The sequence below is a fragment of the Budorcas taxicolor genome, chromosome 18 (assembly GCF_023091745.1).
Source record: "Budorcas taxicolor isolate Tak-1 chromosome 18, Takin1.1, whole genome shotgun sequence".
Classification (NCBI taxonomy): domain Eukaryota; kingdom Metazoa; phylum Chordata; class Mammalia; order Artiodactyla; family Bovidae; genus Budorcas; species Budorcas taxicolor.
The window spans coordinates 60,904,164-60,928,240 of NC_068927.1; the positions used below are offsets into that span (position 1 = coordinate 60,904,164).

Here is a 24,077-nt window from a genome sequence, read left to right on the forward strand (position 1 = left end):
TGTCATGGCTACACAGAATTTTAAGAGAAACCTTTTAAATTTGTATAGGGAAGGAAAAAATATCGCTACTTTGTTTCCTCCTGCCACTTAAGAGAGATAAAAATGTCTGACACTTGCAGGCTATTTCCTCTATTTGGAGACCCCTGGCCTTTCTGCCTGTTACCCTCTCATAACTGCAGGGACATTGTGATGGTTCTAATAAGAAGGATCATACAGAGTACTGTTGAGAGCTTCCCTGACTGCTCGGTGCTGTTGCTGCCTCAGCGTCTGTCTGGGGAGCAGGCAGCCTGCAGGTCCTTGAACTCACACCAGCCAGTCCTGTGAGCACCTCCACTAGATGACCCCCTTCCTTGAGATCAGCAGTCTTGCTGAACCCCAGGGTCTACTGCACAGGCCCCCCTTCAATGACACCCTCAGAGCTCACCAGATTCCTGCTCCTCTGGTTTGAATGGACCCATCCACGCTCAGCCTGCAGAGCCCACAGCACTTCACCCAGGGTCCCTTAGAAAGGCCTGAACCCCAAGAACTGGAGCTTTTTCTGCCTGGTTCTAGCCTGACCTCCATCAGAAATTACCACCCTAAACCCTCCCCTCCTGAAATGTCTCAGCTGTGCTGAGTGAGAAGGCTCAAGCTCAGGGCTCCTGAGTGTGGGTCTTGGGGAAGAAGCATCAGAACAGAGAACTTGCTAAAGACGTATTTAATGGCCCCACCTCAGACCTGCAGATACATAACTTCTTAGAGTGGGGACCTGACCTCGAGGGGTTCATATTCACTGAAATGTTTCAGAAAGAATCTGAACCATTGGCCAAGTGATTTCCATCTGTTTCCCATCAGGGTCACGTGACCAGTGTTAGGAAAGGACCTCCCTGGTGCCTTCCCCACAGAGTTCTCTCTTGGTCCTCTGGGGGCATCAGTGTGGTGTGTAGGAAGTGCTCCAGGGGACTCTAAGGGGAGGCCTGGGTTAAGGACGTGGCTCCTGGTCCATCTGTGAGAGCTGAGGACCAGCTTCAGTCTGAGGAGAGGCTGCAGGGTTGGTCTAGCTGGATTTGGACCAGGGAGGTCAGTCAGCTCACCTCATCTGTGTGAGCAGAGGGTTAGGAGCTCTCTATGGTGAGAGAACAATCAAGAAATAAGTTCACAGGCTGGTCTCCAGGTAGGAGGTGATTGTTCCTGAATCTCTCCTGAGACAGGACAGGAGAAGTGGGTCTTTTCAGATTTTCAAGTCCTTCTGTCTGTAGGTGAAGTAGTTGCAGGTTAAAGAGCTCTGTGGATGCCTTTGAAGGTATTTTCTCAAGATGCAGAGGTGTGTTTGCTACATGACATCCCCAGAGAAGACAAAGCAGGAGGAAGAAGGGAAGGAAATGGCAGCTTCTCAGGTCCATGTTCTGTTCCAGGCCTGGGGCTGTGTCTGGTTTTCCTCCTGAAATGCCTAGACTAAGAATCCGCAAACCTTTAGTTCTCTGCTTCTAATGTTTCTGCCTGGGGTGTTCGTTATCCACTTCTTATTTTTCCCTTTTCTTCTTATCATAGTGAAGACCGGCTCTTTAGACCACCTCTCCCTTGTGTCCCAGATCCTGTTCTCCATTGTCTGTATCCTGGCTTTCTATAGAACATGATGAATTCCCAACCTGAATGAGTGACTTTCAGCTGGTGAACATATTCCCTTTGTGAGAGATCAACACGGAGAGGTACTGGTATCTGAGATTCCCACTGGGATGTGGTTCAGTGTTGGGATCTTCGGGAAGTAGGGGAAATGTCATGATGAGTTCACACGTGGATACAATTCAGCTCTTTAGGAGTTAGAAAATGCCCTTGTATATTGAATCAAGTCAGTGATCCAGAACTTTTCAAAAAATTCAGAAATAAAAAGAAAACTAGGAGACACTGTCCTCTGTGATGCTAAGGCTTACTAGTTAAACACACTGTTAGGATACAAAACAGAGGAAGTATATATAAAATGAATTTTGCATAAAACTGGTATCTTTTTGTTAGGTTCAAGTTATAATTTCCTTATGTTTTCCTAAATGCCCAGGCTCTGATAGTGCATCTTCCGTGTGATTCATTTACACCATGACAGATGCTGTCCACTGGCTCTGGTGATTTCTCTGAGATTATCAGGCTATGAAGTTCATTTTTTCCCTCTGTCTTTAAACAAGACTGTGGAAAAATGGAGTGGGGAACGTGTGAAAACCCTCACAGTTAATGGAGAAATTTTGCATCTTTTTGGTTTCTCTTGGAAAATGAACGCTCACTGTGTTGATGATAGACACTGGGTTTTGGGAGTGGGCATTTTCATCACTCAAGCCCAGGTCTGATGTTTCCAGTACACTCCACGCTCATATCACACATAGTCTTCTTATTCACTTTTTTTTTTCCCAAAATATTTGCAATAATCATATTGGTGCTAATCTGTTTTCACCTGTGTTGAATTTCTAAGATACAGCTCAACAAAATGATACAGTTTGTCAAGAAATTAAAGATTCAGAACCAAGAGCTCTAATTTATCTTATACAGTTTGTCAAGAAATTAAAGTTTCAGGACCAAGAGATCTAATTTATCTTATACTGTTGTATATGTTTACACCCTAGTGTATTTAAAATATACCAAGAATATCATTCACAAGTAGATGTATATATTTTAACTCATTAAAAATGATCTTGATTTTATTGACATGAATCAGTTCAGTTCAGTCGCTCAGTCGTGTCCAACTCTTTGCGACCCCATGAACCGCAGCATGCCAGGTCTTCCTGTCCATCACCAACTCCTGCAGTTTATCCAAACTCATGTCCTTTGAGTCGGTCATGCCATCCAACCATTCTCATCCTCTGTCATCCCCTTCTCCTGCCTTCAATCTTTCCCAACATCAGGGTCTTTTCAGATGAGTCAGCTTTTCACATCAGATGGCCAAAATATAAATGTACAGCGTGTGGCAAGGCTTTTTAGCAGAGTTAACTTTAACTGAACATCAGTGAATCCACACGGGGGAGAGACCTTGTAAATGTACAGAATGTGGCAAAGCCTTTAACTGGCACCTGAGTCTTACTGTACATCAGCGAACTCATACTGGGGAGAAACCATACAAATGTAAAAAATGTGGCAAAGCCTTTATCCATTGTTCACATCTTACTCAACATCAATGAATCCATACTGGGGAGAGACTTGATAAATGTACAGACTTTGGCAAAGCCTTTCCCCAGAGTTCAGGTCTTTCTCGACATCAGAGAATTCATACTGCAGAGAAATGTTAGACGTATAAGGAATGTGGCAAAGGATTTCATCACAGCTATCACCTCACTCCCCATCAGAGAATACATACTGCAGAGAAACCCTAGAAATGAATCAGTGATAAAAAAGATAGATCCTAAATATACAATTTTGAAAAAATGAGTGTTTACTTTGGAAAGATGCATGAATGAAATACAAAAATGTAGACAAGTGTTTAATCAAACATCAAAAGTAAATCAATGCCAGAGAATTCATACTAGAAAGCATTTCATTAGTACCACTTTTGTTGAATTACTCTAAACAGAAACACTGTAGCAAGTATTCCATATCTAAAACATGTACTAAATTGATATGTTCATATGGATCACAAGATGAATGGATGGATATTTGCAGAGGTATAATTATTAGTCATGTATCCTTGTTTATATTAACGTTATTTGAGATCATCAAGGAACCCAAACGAATGTCATTCAACTCTCAAGTTATTATGCTGTGATTTGTTTCTACTATATATATGAACGTCTGTTTTTGATGGTGGTTACCTTAGTTGTAAGAGAAGCCCTTCTATATTAGGTGGGAATCATTTATATTTATTCTGCAATTTATAAGATTAAGAACACAGTAATATTATATGCACACTAAACTTCTAACTGGAGGTATTTGTCACTGAAGTCACACATCTGTGTTGTCACCATGATGTAAGTGTTCAGGGAATAATTCAAAGTAAGATGGAAGTTTGCTCTAAGTTTTCAATAATTATGTCAGTTGCTTTTTAAGCATAAAACAAGGATTGTTCATGAAAATAGAAGGTCTTTTTATAAGATCAACATTGAGAAATCATGCATATTACCTGGCAGGCTTGAAATAAGGACATCTTCTCTTCTACCTGATGTAAGTATAGAAAACTATCTGGAAGAGTCATATTAATATAATTAATGTCCATCCATGTTTACTAAATTAGCCTCCATTTTGTAAACCACGTAAATCACATTCACAGATCATTTCATCAGAGACACAGGAAAGTATTTAGAAGCTTGTAATCTGTATTTTAATCAAGGATCAAACAACAGTTGTAAAAAGTTTTATTCCATCTGTGTAAAATTAATGTATGTTCATCAATAAAAGTGAATGGTTTTTTAGTGTTACAGTTGATGTGGAATGAAGGAAGGGTAAATGCACCACCAGCATTAACCTCTCCCACCTATTTAAGATTGCGGGAAAGATAACGTTATAAGAAACTATTTGTAGCACAGGGGGATGGCATCTGTAGAAATTAGTTCCTTACTGGTATTAAACTCTCATAATTCATATGTTTCCCACAATTTCTGTGTTGTATCTCCTCTCTCATTTTGAAACTACTCGGACATTGTGATGGTTCAAATAAGAAGGTTCGTACAGAGTACTGTTGAGAGCTTCCGTTACTGCTCCGTGCTGTTGCTGCCTCAGCGTCTGTCTAGGCAGCAGGCAGCCTGCAGGTCCTTGAACTCACAGCAGCCAGTCCTGTGAGCACCTCCACTAGATGACCCCCTTCCTGGAGACCAGCAGTCTTGCCAAACCCCAGGGTCTACTTCACAGGCCCCCCTTCAGTGACACCCTCAGAGCTCACCAGAATCCTACCCCTCTGGTTTGAATGGACCGATCCACACACAGCCTGGGGAGCCCACAGCACTTCACCCAGGGCTCCTTAGAAAGGCCTGAACCCCAAGTACTGGAGCTTTCTTTGCCTGGTTCTAGCCTTGACCTTCCTCAGGGGCCCTCAAGGCTTCCTGTGATTTCTCTCAGGACCTAGAGTCATAAACTCACCTGCTTCAATTGTCCTTTGTTCTTCTGTTAGCTGAAACTTTTCAGGGGCTCATTTAAGCAAATGTCAATTTAACAAAGTCACAAAAAGCATAATTAAAAGCCATGATGGCAAAGTTCTGAACTAAGATTTATAAAATCTTACCCTGTATAATTCTTAGCACAAGTTTCTTGTCTAGGCTTAAAGGAACTCTTTTCTCATGGCCTTGGCATACTTTGAATTCAATATATAAATCTCTGAAGATATATACATCATATAATTTATATAACACACATTGAATACAATATATAAATATCTGATGGTATATACGTTAGCGGTGAGAAAACCAAGAAGGAATATTTGAGTGTATGTATATTCGTACACTTTTAACTTAGATAATTTAGAAATGCTAGATCAAAACTGGTCGTTTTAGAATTGCAGATGGTTGACTAAAAACTGCAAAACTTGTCAATTTGTCAATTAATCTGTTTTGTCTATTTTTCCTGGTATTCATTTCCTTAAATGTCAGGAGGTTACATTTTTTAAGGAACTTCCACACTGTCCACCCCCCCATGACTGCCCCAGTTTACATTCCGTCCAGCCCTATAGGAGGTTCCCTGATCTCCAAGCCTCTTCAGCGTTTATGATGTCATTAGTGGGCTCTTTGCTAATTGTTATTCTGACTGGCATGAGGTGATGCATCATTGTAGGTTTGTTTTGCATTTCTTATTATTTAGCGCTGGTGAGCATCTTTCATTTGCCTGTTGCTCATCTAAAAGAGCAAGTTGCCCCATCCAGCCTCAGCAGTTGTGGCACACAGGCTTAGTTGCCCCAAAGCATGTGGAGTATTCCTGGACCAGGGATCAAGCCCATGTCCCCTGCACTGTCAGATGGATTCTCCACCACTGGGTGACCTGTCTTTGAGATGCATAGATATTTTTTATTGGAATATAATTGCTTTCAAATATTGTGTTAGTTTCTGCTGTATGACATCATCAGTCAGCCATAAGTATACATGAATCTGCTCCCTCTTGAACCTCCCTCCCGTGATCTCCATTTCACCCCTCTGGTCAGCACAGAGCACCAAGCTGAGTTCCCTGTGCTATCCAGCAGCTTCCCACTAGCTATCTGTTTTAACTGTCAGTTCAGTTCAGTTCACTTGCTCAGTCATGTCCAAGTCTTTGCGACCCCATGGACTGCAGCACCCCAGGCCTCCCTGTGCAAGCCAGGCCTCCTGTCCATCACCAACTCGCAGAGTTTACTCAAACTCATGTCCGTTGAGTCGGTGATGCCATCCAACGATCTCATCCTCTGTTGTCCCCTTCTCCCCACTTCAATCATTCCCAGCATCAGGGGCTTTTCAACTGAGTCGACTTTTTGCATGAGGTGGCCAAAGTACTGGAGTTTCAGCTTGAGCATCAGTCCTTCCAATGAACACCCAGGACTGATCTCCCTTAGGATGGGCTGGCTGGATCTCCGTGCAGTCCAAGGGCCTCGCAAGAGTCTTCCCCAGCATTTCAGCCATGGTAGTGTATGTGTGTCAGTGAGGCTTTTCAGTTTGTCCCCCTCTTCTCCTGCCATGACCACACATCTGTTTTATATATTTGTGCAAATATTGTCTTTGGATTGCCAATTCCTTCTCCAGGAATATTGTCTTAACAGATATATGTGAATCTAAAAAAATGCTGTTGATGAACTTATTTACTGAGCAGGAATATAGGCACAGAGGTAGTTCTTAAGCTTTGGGACGTTAAGCTTTCAAGGCATAAAATACATGGACAACCATTCCGTGCATTTTACGGAGTGAAAGAAGCCCATTCAGAAATGCTACAGAAAGTAGGAATTTCACAATATGACACTTTTGTGTAGGTAAATGTTCATATGTGCTCAGTTGTGTCTGAGTCTTTGTGAGCCCAGGGGCTATAGCCCGCCAGGCTCCTCTGTCCATAGATTTCCCAGGAAAGGATACTGGAGTGGGTTTCCATTTCTTCCTCCAGGGGATCTTCCTGACCCAAGGATCGAACCTGCATCACCTGGATCTCCTGCATCGGCAGGTAGATTTCTTCCCACTCAGTCACCTGGGAATCTAATAGGAAATATAGACATGATTAAAACGGTCTGTGGTTGCCCTGGGTTTCAAAGGAGGGACTATAAATATCCTAAATCTAGAGGACTTTCAAGACCGTGAAATAATTTGTGTTAAACTGTTGTGATGGACACATGTTATTATACATTTATCCAGAGGTATGGAGTGCACATCCCTAAAAGAAAAACTTAAGGGTAAACTAAAGAGTTTGTCTATTTACTGTCCTTGTAGATTCATCAGTGGTAACAAATGCTCACTCTGGGGGGGAAAGGTAAGGAGGGAGATTGTCCACGTGTGGGAACAAGAGGTATATGAGAAACGTCGATACTTTATTCTCAATTCTGCTGTGAAACTAAATATTCTACAAAGTTGATACTGGTGCATGCATACTGAATATTTTTTAGAATATATAATATTAGAAAGTTGGACATGGTTCTATCTTTAATTTTTCCTTAGTCATTATACTATAAAGATGTGAGAAAATAGAGCTTTCTAAATGGCGCAGACAACAAACTGTAGCAGTTGATTCATAAAACCTAGAAAAACACACACAGGAAGTAGAACAGCGTTCTCACGTGTTAATTTGTGTGTAATGTAACTTACGACAACACCGATCATTATTTCCTTGGTTGGTCATCAGATAGCATTTAGGGCATCATTTTCAAAGGCGTTTATCTCTGCCCACACACACTTGTTAATCTAGCGTGTCCTGCTCAGGTCAGTTCAGTTCAGCTGCTCAGTCCTGTCCTACTCTTTGTGACCCCATGGACTGCAGCTCGCCAGGCCTCCTGCTGCCTCTGGTTTATTTTCAAAGAAAGCTGTGATGGAAACACCTCCAGGCTCCTGGTCTCTGAAGTTGGAGGTGCCACACCTGCAGAGAGGTGGTCAAAATGCAAATCATTTTGTGAAAACCTGTGTTCCCAGGCTGCAGAGGGAGGTGAAAAAACTAAGGAGATCTTTGGGAAGAATTCTGCAAGTAAAGCCTGGTAGGAACCCAAGACCCCCAGCTGATTCCCACCAAACACTCCCCTCACTGGCACAGGCCAAGGACCACCACACCCATCCTAGAAAGAGCCCCTCCCCAGGGAATCAGGTTGACCTTTGCTTCTAGACGTTCCCGCCCTAAATCCTTCCTTCCTGAGGTCTCAGATGTGCCAAATGTGAGGTTTCCTCTTGCATTTTTTCAAAACCCTCCTAGGCTGGGTCAGGTAGCCCAGAAGTAGGGCCCATTGTCTCTGGTGAATTGTTCTGCAGCCTGCTCTCTAATGCAAAAGGAACATCCCCAAATAGAGTGGACCAGCAGGATGTGATTAGCATATCAGGTTAGTCTTGATTGCCCACTACAGATGAGGAACACAGAAAGTCAAAAAAGAGCTCAGAAAAGGGTGAGAGAAACAAGAAAACGTTTTCTTCTTTTTCACTGCAGCAGTTGCAGGTTAAACGGCTGTATGGATGCCTTTGAAGGTATTTTCTCAACATGCAGATGTGAGTTTGAGACGTCATATCCCCACAGAAGACGCAGAGCAGGAGGAAGACGAGGAGGAAATGGCAGCTTCTCAGGTAATTGTCCTCTCACGGGTCTGGGGCTGTGTCTACTTCTCCTGAAATGCCTGTGTGGAGAATCTGCAAACCTTTAGTTCTCTGCTTCTAAGTTTTCTGCCTGGAGTGCTTGTTATCACCTTCTTATTTTTTCCTTTTTTTTTTTTTTTTAAATAGTGAAAACCAGCTCTTCAGGTTTTGTCTCCCTCATATTCCAGAGCCTTTTCTCCATTGTGTGTATCGTGGCTTTGTATAGAGCATGATGAATTCTCAATATGAAATAGTGACTTTCAATGTTGAATACATTCCCTTTGTGAGAGATCAATATGGGGAGGCACTGGTATCTGAGATTCCCTTTGGGATGTGGTTCAGTGTTAGGATCTTAGGAAAGTCGAGGAAATGCCGTGATGAATTTACATGTGGATGCAATTCAGCTCTCAGGAACAGGAGTAAGAAAATGCCCTTGTTAATAGAATGAACTTAGCATTCCAGAATTTTTCAGAAGTTAAAGTAGCAGAGACAATCCTCTATACCGATAAGAAAAATATACTAATTAAATGGACTATTAAGCTACAGATCATGGGAGGTATATGGAATTTGCAGAAAACTGACATTTTTCATGATAGATTGAGATCATGGTTTTCTTAATATTGCCGAAATGCCTGGCAGTGATAATGTATTTTTTCATATACTTTTACCCGGTGATCTCTGTGGTTCAGGTGCTTCTGTGAGATTTTCATGCTATGAAATTTTTTTTTTTTGGTCTGCAACAAGAATCTTGGACAGAAAAAGTAATGGATATCCCTATCACAGGTAACAAGGAGATGCCATATTTTCTTAGTTATTCTTTGCTTTGAAAAATGAACACTGTCAGCTAAAACCGATGCACAATTTGAGAGATGTGAATTAATTTTTATTTTGGGCAAAATGAGGACAGCAGCCCAGGAGACAGCATCTCAGGGAACTCTGAGAAACTGATCCAAAGAGATAGTGAGGGAAGGTCAGTATGTGACTTTGGTGAAGGGGGAGTTCAGTGCAATCAAGCACTTACTTTACAGAAGGTTTTCTGCCAGTCCTGAGGAACTGAAGTCATCATTTAGTGGTTTAGTGCTTTTCTAGATATGAAGAGATGCTAGGATTGGGATCGTGAAAGCAGTTCCTGAAAATACTTGACTCTCTAAAGACCTGTTCCACCAGATTCCCTGGAGCAGAGTGCCTCAATCCACCGTGAACTCCGTTGAGGGAACTGAAGTCAGTTGCAGCACCAAAAGTTTCATTCTTCCCAGAGGCAGATGGCAAACGCCCTTGTTGTTGTTAAATTCAGTTCAGTCGCTCAGTCGTGTCCGAGTCTTTGCGACCCCATGAATCGCAGCACGCCAGGCCTCCCTGTCCATCACCACTCTGGGTGTTCACTTAGACTCACGTGCATCTTCTCAGTGATGCCATCCAGCCATTTCATCCTCGGTCGTCCCCTTCTCCTTCTGCCTCCAGACTCCCAGCATCAGAGTCTTTTCCAATGAGTTAACTCTTCTCATGAGGTGGCCAAAGGACTGGAGTTTCGGCTTTAGCATCATTTCTTCCAAAGAAATCCCAGGGCTGATCTCCTTCAGAATGGACTGGTTGGATCTCCTTGCAGTCCAAGGGACTCTCAAGAGTCTTCTCCAACACCACAGTTCAAACACATCAATTCTTTGGCGCTCAGCCTTCTTCACAGTCCAACTCTCACATCCAAACATTACTGCTGGAAAAAGCATAGCCTTGACTAGACGGATTTAGTCAGCAAAGTAATCTCTCTGCTTTTCAATATGCTCTCTAGGTTGGTCATAACTTTTCTTCCAAGGAGTAAGCGTCTTTTAATTTCATGGCTGCAGTCACCATCTGCAGTGATTTTGGAGCCTCCAAAAATAAAATCTGACACTGTTTCCACTGTTTCCCCATCTATTTCCCATGAAGTGATGGGACTGGATGCCATGATCTTCGTTTTCTGAATGTTGAGCTTTAAGCCAACTTTTTCACTCTCCTCTTTCACTTTCATCAAGAGGCTTTTTAGTTCCTCTTCACTTTCTGCCATAAGGGTGGTGTCATCTGCATATCTGAGGTTATTGATATTTCTCCTGGCAATCTGGATTCCAGCTTGTGTTTCTTCCAGTCCACCGTTTCACATGAGGTACTCTGCATAGAAGTTAAATAAGCAGCGTGACAATATACAGCCTTAACATACTCCTTTTCCTATTCAGAACCAGTCTGTTGTTCCATGTCCAGTTCTGTTGCTTCTTGACCTGCATACAGGTTTCTCAAGAGGCAGGTCAGGTGGTCTGGTATTCCCATCTCTTTCAGAATTTTCCACAGTTTCTTGTGATCCACACAGTCAAAGGCTTTGGCATAGTCAATAAAGCAGAAATAGATGTCTTTTTGGAACTCTCTTGCTTTTTCCATGATCCAGCAGATGTTGGCAATTTGATCTCTGGTTCCTCTGCTTTTTCCAAAATCAGCTTGAATATCAGGAATTTCACGGTTCATGTATTGCTGATAGTTTGAACATTCTTTGGCATTGCCTTTCTTTGGGATTGGAATGAAAACGGACCTTTTCCAGTCCTGTGGCCACTGCTGAGTTTTCCAAATTTGCTGGCATATTGAGTGCAGCACTTTCACAGCATCATCTTTCAGGATTTGAAACAGCTCAACGGGAATTCCATCACATCCACTAGCTTTGTTTGTAGTGATGCTTTCTAAGGCCCACTTGTCTTCACATTCCAGGATGTCTGGCTCTAGATGCGTGATCACACCATCATGATTATCTGGGTCGTGAAGATCTTTTTTGTACAGTTCTTCTGTGTATTCTTGCCACGTCTTCTTAATATCTTCTGCTTCTGTTAGGTCCAGACCATTTCTGTCCTTTATTAAGCCTATCTTTGCATGAAATGTTCCCTTGGTATCTCTCATTTTCTTGAAGAGATCTCTAGTCTTTCCCATTCTGTTGTTTTCCTCTATTTCTTTGCCTTGATCCCTGAGGAAGGGTTTCTAACTCTTCTTGCTATTCTTTGGAACTCTGCATTCAGACGCTTATATCTTTCCTTTTCTCCTTTGCTTTTTGCTTCTCTTCTTTTCACAGCTATTTGTAAGGCCTCCCCAGACAGCCATTTTGCTTTTTTGCATTTCTTTTCCATGGGGATGGTCATGATCCCTGTCTCCTGTACAATATCACGAACCTCATTCCATAGTTCATCAGGCACTCTGTCTATCAGATCTAGGCCCTTAAATGTATTTGTCACTTCCACTGTAAAATCATAAGGGATTTGATTTAGGTCATACCTGAATGGTCTAGTCGTTTTCCCTACTTTTCTTCAATTTAAATCTGATTTTGTTAATAAGGAGTTCTTGATCTGAGCCACAGACAGCTCCTGGTCTTGTTTTTGTTGACTGTATAGAGCTTCTCCATTTTTGGCTGCAAAGAATATAATCAATCTGATTTCGGTGTTGACCATCTGGTGATGTCCATGTGTAGAGTCTTCTCTTGTGTTGTTGGAAGAGGATGTTTGCTATGACCTGTACATTTTCTTGGCAAAACTCTATTAGTCTTTGCCCTGCTTCATTCTGCTTTCCAAGGCCAAATTGCCGGTTTCTCCAGGTGTTTCTTGACTTCCTACTTTTGCATTCCAGTCCCCTATAATTAAGAGGACATCCCTTTTGGGTGTTAGTTATAAAAGGTCTTGTTCAGTCATTGGCGATGCTCTTGGCAAGTGCCGATTTGTAGTTGACCACACTTCTGTCTGTTTAGTAGAGATGCTGGGATTTGGGAGTGGGGATTTTCATCACTCAAGCCCAGGTCTGATCATTTCCGGTACACTCCATGCCACATCACAGATAGAGTCTCATCACATTTCTGTATTTTCCAAAATGTTTACAAGAATCATATTACTGCTAATCTGTGTTCAACTGTGTTAAATTTTAAAATATATTTCCATGCAAGTGGTAGATTTTTCAAGAAATTAAAAAATTCCTAGAGGAGAACATAGGCAAAGCACTCTCCGACATAAATCACAGCAGGATCCTCTATGATCCACCTCCCAGAATTCTGGAAATTAAAGCAAAAATAAACAAATGGGATCTAATTAAAATAAAAAGCTTCTGCACAACAAAGGAAAATATAAGCAAGGTGAAAAGACAGCCTTCTGAATGGGTGAAAATAATAGCAAATGAAGCAACTGACAAACAACTAATCTCAAAAATATACAAGCAACTTCTGCAGCTCAATTCCAGAAAAATAAACAACCCAATCAAAAAATGGGCCAAAGAACTAAATAGACATTTCTCCAAAGAAGACATACGGATGGCCAACAAACACATGAAAAGATGCTCAACATCACTCATTATTAGAGAAATGCAAATCAAAACCACAATGAGGTATCACTTTACACCAGTCAGAATGGCTGCGATCCAAAAATCTGCAAGCAATAAATGCTGGAGAGGGTATGGAGAAAAGGGAACCCTCCTACACTGTTGGTGGGAATGCAAACTAGTACAGCCACTATGGAGAACAGTGTGGAGATTCCTTAAAAAATTGCAAATAGAACTCCCTTATGACCCAGCAATCCCACTGCTGGGCATACACACCGAGGAAACCAGAATTGAAAGAGACACATGTACCCCAATGTTCATCACAGCACTGTTTATAATAGCCAGGACATGGAAACAACCTAGATGTCCATCAGCAGATGAATGGATAAGAAAGCTGTGGTACATATACACAATGGAGTATTACTCAGCCGTTAAAAAGAATTCATTTGAATTAGTTCTGATGAGATGGATGAAACTGGAGCCTATTATACAGAGTGAAGTAAGCCAGAAAGAAAAACACCAATACAGTGTACTAACACATATATGTGGAATTTAGAAAGATGGCAATGACGACCCTGTATGCAAGACAGGAAAAAAGACACAGATGTGTATAACAGACTTTTGGACTCAGAGGGAGAGGGAGAGGGTGGGATGATTTGGGAGAATGGCATTCTAACATGTATACTATCATGTAAGAATTGAATCGCCAGTCTATGTCTGATGCAGGATACAGCATGCTTGGGGCTGGTGCATGGGGATGACCCAGAGAGATGTTATGGGGAGGGAGGTGGGAGGGGGGTTCATGTTTGGGAACGCATGTAAGAATTAAAGATGTTAAAATTAAAGAAAAAGGCACAGGGTCAGGCAGACATGAAAAAAAAAATTAAAAAATTCAGAACCAGAGCTGTCTATTTTTTTAATCATTGTGTATGTCTGCACCCTCATCTATTTTAAAAAATTAAAATAATATTGTCACTGAGTGTATGTTTCTCGGTTCTTTGTCTCGTCACAACAAGAATTTGTAGTGAGGGACATTAAAGCCCTCGGCACATCACAGCTCTCGGGTCTTGGACAAACCGTGTTATAGCCCTTAGGCAAATCAGTGTTACAGCTGTATTTTATTTAGAAGATAGCAGGAGAATCCATCCTTGAAGCGTGTTGGCATGCCAACCCAAAGAGAAGAGACTGGAGAAGCGTGTGGGGGAGGGAGAAAGAGAGAAAGAGCGCAGGCAAGTGGGAGATAGAGAGAAAGCGCTTTGGCTCCTCCTTTTATATGTTTTTTCCTCGGCCTGGGCCTGCCCTATGCAAATTGGGTTTAGCTAGGAGTGCTGTTTGTTCTGCCTGAAGTCTTCACTCTGGTCTTCGGACCTTCCTTGTCTCTTAGCCACCGCCATTTTGGACTCCTTTTCCCTATTCTACCTACCTAACAATATCATCCTCAAATATTTATGTACATTTTCAATCAGTTAAAAATTTTCCTGATTTTATTGACATGACAATTTTTCTCTTAGTAAGTATACAGTCCCATTTTAGTGTATGTCAGTATGCATGAACATGTTAACACCATTCGATTGATTTTTTTTTTTCTTTTTTGAAGATTCCCTGAAGCATGGAATAGCTAGCCACTCCAGTATTCGTGCCTTGAGAATCCCATGGACAAAGGAGCCTGGCAGGCTACAGTCCCTGGGGTTGCAAAGAGTAGGACACAACTGAGTGACTAACACTTTTCTTGTTTTTAGTATTATTACAAATAGAGAAATTTCTATAAACTTGCATTAGCGTTAGCTCTGTGCATTTGTCTGTGTTTTATTAAAGTCTAGAGTCACAAACTAAAGTAAAAGTTGCTGCTGCTAAGTTGCTCCAGTCGTGTCTGACTCTGTGCAACCCCATAGATGGCAACCCAAGAGGCTCCCCCGTCCCTTAAGCTGTCATTTAAAGAATGTTTGTTAAAATATTTGCCAAAAGATGCTACAGCAACATTATTGATTTTAAATTATTTCTGTTATACATTCAAGTCTCTGAAAACTGTCAGAAGGTAGTATATACCAGATCGTTAAAATGAATCTTGTTGCCGAGGTTACTATGCTATCAGACCTGTAAAATCTGTAAAGCACTTAAAGTTCAAAGTTAAATGTGAATTCTTTCTTTACTATTCTACTTCACTGCTGTTCACACATTGTCACTCATGGAGCAGAATTTTCAACATTACTAGTTCAAAGAAGCCTTGAAAAATGTGGCACATTGAGCCCACTCCAGAACATTTGGATCAGGAAGTGCTTTGAAAAAATATTTCCTGTTTCTTTTGATAGACAGTTCATCCTCTGTCAACTGAGTACAATACTCAAAAATATATATGCCAGTGTTGATCTGATTATATAATTTATCTTCCAAATCAGAATAATTGCTGTAGTGGTTGATGGATCATATCTCATCCTCTTTTCTTGGGGTTAAAAATGTGGTAGAAAATATTACTGTGTAAAAATTATATTCTTGTGTAACACCAGACATTCTCCGAAATCAAAACCATTTCTCTTGCTGGTTTCCTCTTGGGTCACATTAGGAAGTCTTCCCATGGCCACATGGAATCTGTACTTTGTATTTCAGGGATGGCTGACATTTCAGGATGTGGCCCTAGACTTCACTCAAGAAGAGTGGGAATGCCTGGACCTCAGTCAGCGAGAATTGTACAGGGACGTGATGTTAGAGAACTACAGGAGCCTGGCCTCCTTGGGTGAGAATAACTGCCTTCCAGAATCCCTTCTCTACCCACTGGGTTTTGGTTCCTGTATTTCTAGAATGTTTCCTAGAATCTTCTGCTCCTTATAATAGTTTCAGATCCCTGCTTTCTATGGGAAAATGGATATTTATGAGTTGAGAAAGAAGACTTCATGATGATTCATTATGATTCTAACTTTTCCTTGATGGAATCTGCCTCCTTCTTCTAGGTTTGTGGTAATTCTGTAGGTTCTGTGGTATAAAAGGGTGCCACTCTCCTTTATAAATCAGATTTCTCCTACTTACTTACTTTGGCCTTAGTAGTACTTGACTAGAATCTCAAGATCTTTTCTTTATGTATTTGTTAGTTATAAAAGTGCTTCAATAAAGTATTTGGGGATATAATTTTCTAGGCTGTATTAACATTCTACCATGCCTTCTCTGGGCTTCCCAGGTGGCACTAGTTGTAAGAAACCTGCCTGCTAATGCAGGAGACGTAAAAGAAGTGGGTTCGATCCCTGGGTTGGGAAGAACTCCTGGAGGAGGACATGGCAACCCACTCAGTATTTTTGCCTGGAGACTCCCATGGACAGAAGAGCCTGGCGGGCTACAGTCCGTAGGGTGGCAAAGAGTCAGACATGACTGGAGCGACTTAGCACATGTGCCTTCTCTTCTCGCTTGAATATATATTAGGTTGGAAACTGATGATTCTCTAGCAAAACAAATATTCCTTTTCCTTATAGCAGGTTTTGTGGTCTCTAAGCCAGACCTGGTCACCTTTCTGGAGCAAATGAAGACTCCCTGGGATGTAAGGAGACTGGCGATGCCAGCCATATACACAGGTAGGTGTGAATGGATGGAGCCGATGAGTCAACGACACATCCAAGGATTAGTGAGGAATTCATCCTTTGTCATGTGGTTTGGGAAGATCTGCGTCAGTGGAAATTATTTTAGAGAAGTCTGGGTTTCTTTCTGTTGCTATCATAGGCGGATATCACCTGCCCCCTTCTGTCCCTTTAAAACATTCCTGAATTCATCTCCAGTGATTACTTTTCTCAATCACAGTGAGAACTGAAATCCTTATCTTGGCCTGTGACAACCTGTATGAATGGATTACTATTCCATTTCTTGGGTGGGGGTGGGGAGCGTAGGAAAACTGCACATTTCTGAGAAACTCTAAGACGCTCCTATTAAAGTTTCTACCTCTAGATGGCAGTGTGTGAGTGGAATTGTAGACATACTGCCAAAGTTCTAGGAATATTGGGGACAGAGGTGGTTTTTTTTGTTTTGTTTTTTTCTGACATAATTTCTAAAACACTGGAAACTTCAAATGTGAGCTGATCAATTTTAAATTCAAGTAATTTCTTCACTGCATAAACCAAGACCTCCCTAAAGAGAAAGAATGCCAATCTCAGGGTTACTTCAAAGTTTTTATTTTCTTCATACGAACTCATGAAATGTTAAGTGTATTTGCTCCAATGCCTCAATGCTAAAAGACTTAAATATATTAAATTAACTCAAAGAATTTTCACATAAATTTGCATAAGAGCTTAAAATATTTCCCACCATATTTTTAATAGTTTCAAACTATTACAATGTTTAGATAAGAGAATCTTTTTAAAACATTCTTATTGGAGTATAACTGGTTTACAATGTTGTACAGCAAAGAGAATCCATTTTATGTGTAGCTATCTACTCTTTTTAAGATTTCCTTCCCAATTAGATCCCCACAGAGCATTGATAGTGTTCCCACCATATTTTTAAAGTCCGATTTCTTAATTTCTCAAGAACTGCTGCTTTATTTAATTAATCTTGTTATCGCTTCCCCAGACTTTGTCCTTCATGTCCTCGCTTTCTGATTAGACCTATGTCAGTATCATTTATGATTTTTATATTGAAACCTCATATAGAACATGCTAAAATAACAAGTGGGTTTAAGAATTAGAGGGCACCTAGTGGCATCTGCATTTAAGATGACTTAAGTCACAGCGGCCGCTTCTCGGCCTTTTGGCTAAGATCAAGTGTAGTATCTGTTCTTATCAGTTTAATATCTGATATGTCTTCCCTGGTGGCTCGGACGGTAAAGCGTCTGTCTATGATGTGGGAGACCCAGGTTCAATCCCTGGGTTGGGAAAGATCCCTTGGAGAAGGAAATGGCAATCCACTCCAGTACTCTTGCCTGGAAAATCCCATGGACAGAGGAGCCTGGTAGGCTACAGTCCATGGGGTCACGAAGAGTCGGACACGACTGAGCGACTTCACGTTCACATTCAAGTCACAGAGTAATCATTAGACTGCCTGTCTCTTCTTCATTTAGTGGTTCTTGTAGCTTTTTGTCTTGCTCCTTCCTCTACATCATACTTCTTTGTCCTCTCATTTTGTCACATTTTCTGGGTTTGTGGTCTATTCTGCAGGCTGCAGGATCCTAGCTCCTCTTGCTCTGTTGTCTCCCCCCAGGGTGTGAGGTTGCTCCACAGGCTTTTACCCTTATCCCCTTGATCTGGGCTTTGATTGCTGTTATTGTGACCCGAGCCTCCCCTGGATATTGAGGGGAGCTTCCCCTTGGCTCTATGGCTCCTCTGGGGATGTTCACCTTGGGTGTGCTCATGTGCTGTGTGAATCTCATGTGATCCCATGTTGGCACTGCTCTTGGCCCCCCTTCAATCATGGGCATGCTGCCACATTGCTCTGGTGTCTCTCAGATGTTGTTTCACTGGAACACCAGCAGAGATCCAGTGAACTCAGGTCCCAGAATTGCATTCATGGAGCTGGACCTGCTGTGGTGCTATGTGGGCAGCTTGGACTCTGGCCTGGCCCACCCCTTAGTATACATCCCCACAAAGTCCACAGCTGCTAAAGCTATACCTCCCATGACTGGGGGAGCCCTGGATGTCCATTCAGATGCTCTGTAGGGGCTGAGTTTACAAAGCCAGTTGCAGGTATAAAAGCATGATTTGTGCAACCATGAGGAGAAACTTTAGTTTTTCTTCCTTAACCAAGGGGCTTAGGTGAGCTTTCAGCTTCTTCTATGTGTGTGGGCCACCCACAGGTGTCTGCTCCAGTGGCTGCCTCACAGCACAGGAGTCTGCTGATTGTGGAGGAGGTGTATGGGGGGAGGCTGTGGCTGGAGCTCAATAGAGCCCACTGGGTTAGTGGCCCTTCCTAGTGCTGGGGGAGGAGGGGCTGCAATGGTGGGTCTTCCCTTTGGGCATCACTCAACAATGGCGCTCTGCTCTCTGGTGGTTCAGGCTTCCTCCACAAGCATTCTAGCTTATAGAGCTCCTCCCTCACCCCCGTCCCCTCAGGATGTCTCCTCACAGCACACAGCAGTCCTCTGCCTGGGTCTGCTCTCCAGACCCCACATTTCAGCACCCAGCCTTTGTCTGCAACAGTGGATACTCTTTCAGGCTGGGTGGCAGGGCTGGGACCAGCACCCGGTGTTCAGGTCTCACTCTGTCCTGCTGCCACAGACTGTTGCCATGTTCTCTTCCCACAGAGAATGAGTTTTCCCTTCTGTCCCAGCTGAGCTCACACCAGCCCCAGGAGATAAGAATAGTAGATAATAAAACTTTCATTTGATATCTTTCAGCTGTGTCTTCTCACAACACCCATGGTTTGATGTCAAAGAATCCAAGATTAGAAAATTTAATCCAAAAAGCAAACCTAGGAATACATGAAAGAGCTCACCTTGGAAACGAACATTTAATGAAAGACCAGGAATATACGGGGGTATGTGAAAGACCCAGAAGATGTTTATATGGACAGAAAGAAACCGAGACAGTTTCACACAATGCAGACACTACTGCCCAAAGAAATGAGCAATGTGAGTCAAACTGCAGAAAACACCCATTTCAGTTATCAACATCTGCAGAGCAGCATATCTCTTCAAGCAAAGGCTTAAATCATTTTTTGAAACATACATGTTCTTTGAAGGGAAATGTTGAAAATCTGGAAAGTCATCCAATCTCTACTGCAAATACTCATGCAAACCACTCTGAACACAGGCTTCGATTACACATACATTTAAGCACGTCTGAAAACCAGAAATTTAAAAATGATGGGGAGAACTCACAATATAATCAGTTTGAGGGATCTGTAAGCAAGGGGTCATTATTCTTCGACCAACAGACAGTTTCTCTCTGTTCCAAAATGTGTAATGTTGATAATAATGGAAGAGAGTTAATCCCACCATCATTGTTCAATACACATCATGATACGACTAATATGGAACAACTTCTCACGTGTAATAACACGAGTCAGGCCTTAAGTAAGAGCTCTACCCCCAATAATTACAAGAATATTTACGATGGAGTGAGAAGCCATTCATGCAATGAAAATGGGTGTAAAACTGAACAAGACTCTAACCCAATGAAACATCAGGGACCTCAGTTTTCAGACAAAGATTCTAAAAATAGCACATGGAGGAATATCTTTTATCAAACATCAGGTCTTCCACTAAATGAGAGTACACATACTGGAGAGAGTGAATATGGTGATGTTTCTAATCAGTTTTCAAATCTCACTCAACAGCAGAGTATTCAGAATCTGCAGAAAAGTTACAAGTGTAAGAAATGTGAGAAAGCCTTTACTAACTCATCCAGTCTAAGTAGACGCAGGAAAATTCATTCAGAATGGAAACCTTTCAAATGTACAGACTGTGGCAACACCTCTAATCAGAATTCAGAGCTTAGTCAAGATCAGCAAATCCACACTGGCAAGAAACCTTATGAATGTAAAGATTGTGAAAAAGCATTTAGGTCTTACTCAAACCTTAGTCGATATCAGCGAATTCACACTGGGGAGAAGCATTATAAATGTACAAAGTGTGGCAAAACCTTTAATCAGAAGCCACGTCTTACTGAACACCAGAGGATTCATACTGGAGAGAAGCCTTATAAATGTGAAGAATGCGGAAAAGCCTTCAGTCGCAACTCAGCTGTTACTATCCACCAGCGAATTCATACTGGAGAGAAGCCTTATAAATGTACAGAATGTGGGAAATCCTTTAGTCACAACTCAGCTGTTACTCAACACCAGCGAATTCATACTGGGGAGAGGCCTTATAAATGTAAGGATTGTGGCAAAGACTTTTGCAATCACTCAGGTCTTTCTTACCATCAGAGGATTCATACTGGAGAGAAGCCTTGTAAATGTAAAGATTGTGGAAAAGCCTTCAGTCATCCCTCAAGTCTTATTCAACACCAGCGAATTCATACTGGAGAGAAGCCTTGTAAATGTAAGGATTGTGGCAAAGAATTTCACCTGTGTTCAGGTCTTACTCGCCATCAGAGAATTCATACTGGAGAGAAGCCTTATAAATGTAAGGATTGTGGCAAAGACTTTAGCAAGCACTCACGTCTTACTCGCCATCAGAGAATTCATACTGGAGAGAGGTCTTATAAATGTAAGTATTGTGGCAAAGAATTTAACCACAGCTCACGTCTTACTTACCATCAGAGAATTCATACTGGAGAGAAACCTTATAAATGTACAGAATGTGGGAAATCCTTTAGTCTCAACTCAGCTCTTACCGAACACCAGCGAATTCATACTGGGGAGAGGCCTTATAAATGTAAGGATTGTGGCAAAGACTTCTGCAAGCACTCAGGTCTTATTTACCATCAGAGAATTCATACTGGAGAGAAGCCTTATGAATGTAAAGAATGCGGAAAAGCTTTCAGTCACCCCTCAAGTCTTGTTCGACACCAGCGAATTCATACTGGAGAGAAGCCTTATAAATGTAAGGATTGTGGCAAAGAATTTAACCAGTGGTCAGGTCTTACTTACCATCAGAGAATTCATACTGGAGAGAAGCCTTATAAATGTAAGGATTGTGGCAAAGAATTTAACCTGTGCTCAGGTCTTACTTACCATCAGACAGTTCATACTGGAGAGAAGCCTTATAAATGTAAAGAATGCGGAAAAGCCTTCAGTCACCCCTCAAGTCTTATTCGACACCAGCGAACTCATACTCGAGAGAAGCCTTATAAATGTAAGGATTGTGGCAAAGAATTTAACCAGTGGTCAGGTCTTACTTACCATCAGAGAATTCATACTTGAGAGAAACCTTATGAATGTACAGAATGTGGGAAATCCTTTAGTCAGAACTCACATCTTACTCAACACCAGCAAATTCATACTGGAGAGAAGCCTTATAAATGTAAGGATTGTGGCAAGGCATTTAGACAGCACTTATGTCTTTTTAAATATCAAGTAATCCATACGGGAGAGAAGCCTTATAAATGTAAAGAATGCAGAAAAGCCTTCAGTCACCACTCAAGTCTTATTCAACACCAGCGAATTCCTACTGGAGAGAAACCTTAACAAATGTAAAGAATGTGGAAAAGCCTTCATCAAGCACTCACATCTTACTCAACATCAGAGAATTCATACTGGAGGAAAAACCTTACAAATGTAAGGAATGTGGCAAAGGCTTTAATAGAGCTCTCACCTTATTATACACCAGAGAGCACGTACTGGAGAGAAACCCTACTAATAAGTGATGGAAGAGGTTTGTCCTAAACATACACTTCAGAAAATACAAGACCATTTATTTTAGAAAGATAAGGAATGACATAAAGAAAATGTAGAAAAGTATTTAATAAAAATTAAATCTAAATAAATACCAGAAATTGCACACTAGAAAAACTGAAAGTCACTCAGTCATGTCCAACTCTTTGCAACCCCATGGACTGTGTCCATGGAGTTCTCCGGGCTGGAATACTGGAGTGGGAGGCAGATTCTTTACCAATTGAGCTATCAGGGAAGCCCGGATAATAGAAAGCATTTCATCAATCCTGCTTTTTGAAGTTCCTCTTCAGGAGAAGTATTGTAGATAGTAATCCATAGTTAAAACAGATAGAAAGTTGATATGTTAGTATGGATCACGAGATGAAGGTTGGTATTTAGAAATGTACAATTATTAGCAGTATATCTTTGTTTATATTGACATGATTTGTGATTATTTGAAAACTAAAATAAACGTGATTCAACTTTCACATTACTCCATGCTGCTATGCTTCATTTCTGGTGTGTATGCAAGGTTATGTTTTTGATGTTTGCTATCTCAAAGATGAGACAAGGCCTTCAATCCTAGGGAGAAGTCATTTTCATTTATTCTCCATTAGAAGATTAAGGACCCGGTAATGTAGCATGTACATCTAAATGGAGGTGTTAGTCATTCATGTCCAACATCCCTATAGGTCACCATGAGGTAAGTGTTCAGGGAGTAATTCCACATATTAAAGTAAGATGTACATTTTCAATAGTTACGTCACTTGCTTTTTAAGTAAAATACAATGACATTTCACTGAAATCTTGATGTATCTTTATAATATCAACAGAAGTCATGAATATTACTTAACATGTTTCAAATAAAGACATCTCTGATCCCCTAGAAATGTATGGAAATCGGTCACAGAAAAGTCATGTAATTAGTGTATATCTTGTTTCATAAACAATTAACCTCCATTTTGTAACCATAGGAATCACAGTTCTCAGATCATTGTATCAGAGAAATGAATATCATTGTTTATGCTTGTAATCTGTATTTTACTCAGTTACACAGTGGGTTGGAAAAGGTTTTATTCTGACTGTGTGATATGACATGTTAATAAAACTGGATGGTTTCTTGTGATGAAGTTGGTGTGTAATGAAGTGTCAACCTACCGATTTATGGTTGAAGGGAAAATACCTAACAATAAACTCTTTGTTAGCACAGAGGGATGATATCTGTAACAGTTAGTTTCCATACTGCCTTTAAGCCTCAACTAATTGGATATTTCCCATCATTTCTCCATTGTACTATTTCCCCCTCTCTGGAACTGCTGGGACATTGTGATGGTTCTAAGAAGGATCATACAGAATATTGTTGAAAGTTTACCTGAACTGCTCCATGCTGTTGCTGCCTCAGCGTCTGTCTGGGGAGCAGGCAGCCTGCAGGTCCTTGAACTCACACCAGCCAGTCTTGGGAACACCTGCACTAGATGACCACCCAGCTTGAGACCAGCAGTCTTGCTGAACCCCAGGGTCTACTGCTCAGGCCCCCCTTCAGTGACACCCTCAGAGCTCACCAAATTCCTGTTCCTCTTGCTTTGAATGGGCCAATCCACACTCAGCCTGGGGAGCCCACAGCACTTCACCCAAGGTCTATTATAAAGGCCTGAACCCCAAATACTGGAGCTTCCTCTGCTTGGTCCTAACCTTGACCTAAGAAATTCCTGCCCTAGAACCGCCTCTCCTGAGAGGTCTCAGGTGTGCTGAGTGTGAGGGCTGAAGCTCAGGGCTCCTGAGTGTGGGTCTTGGGGGAGAAGCATCAAAATAAACAGGGAACTTGCTGAAGACTCATTTCATGGCCCTTCTTCAGACCTGCAGATTTATAACTTTAGAGTGGGG

The 24,077-nt window shown here is 41.6% G+C and overlaps 2 pseudogenes; both read left to right on the forward strand.

Moving 5' to 3' along the window:
• The first annotated feature begins 8,542 nt into the window (after positions 1–8,542).
• On the forward strand, positions 8,543–22,122 carry LOC128064125 (zinc finger protein 420-like; annotated as a pseudogene).
• LOC128064234 (uncharacterized) lies at positions 17,675–17,807 on the forward strand (annotated as a pseudogene).
• Positions 22,123–24,077: the final 1,955 nt, after the last annotated feature.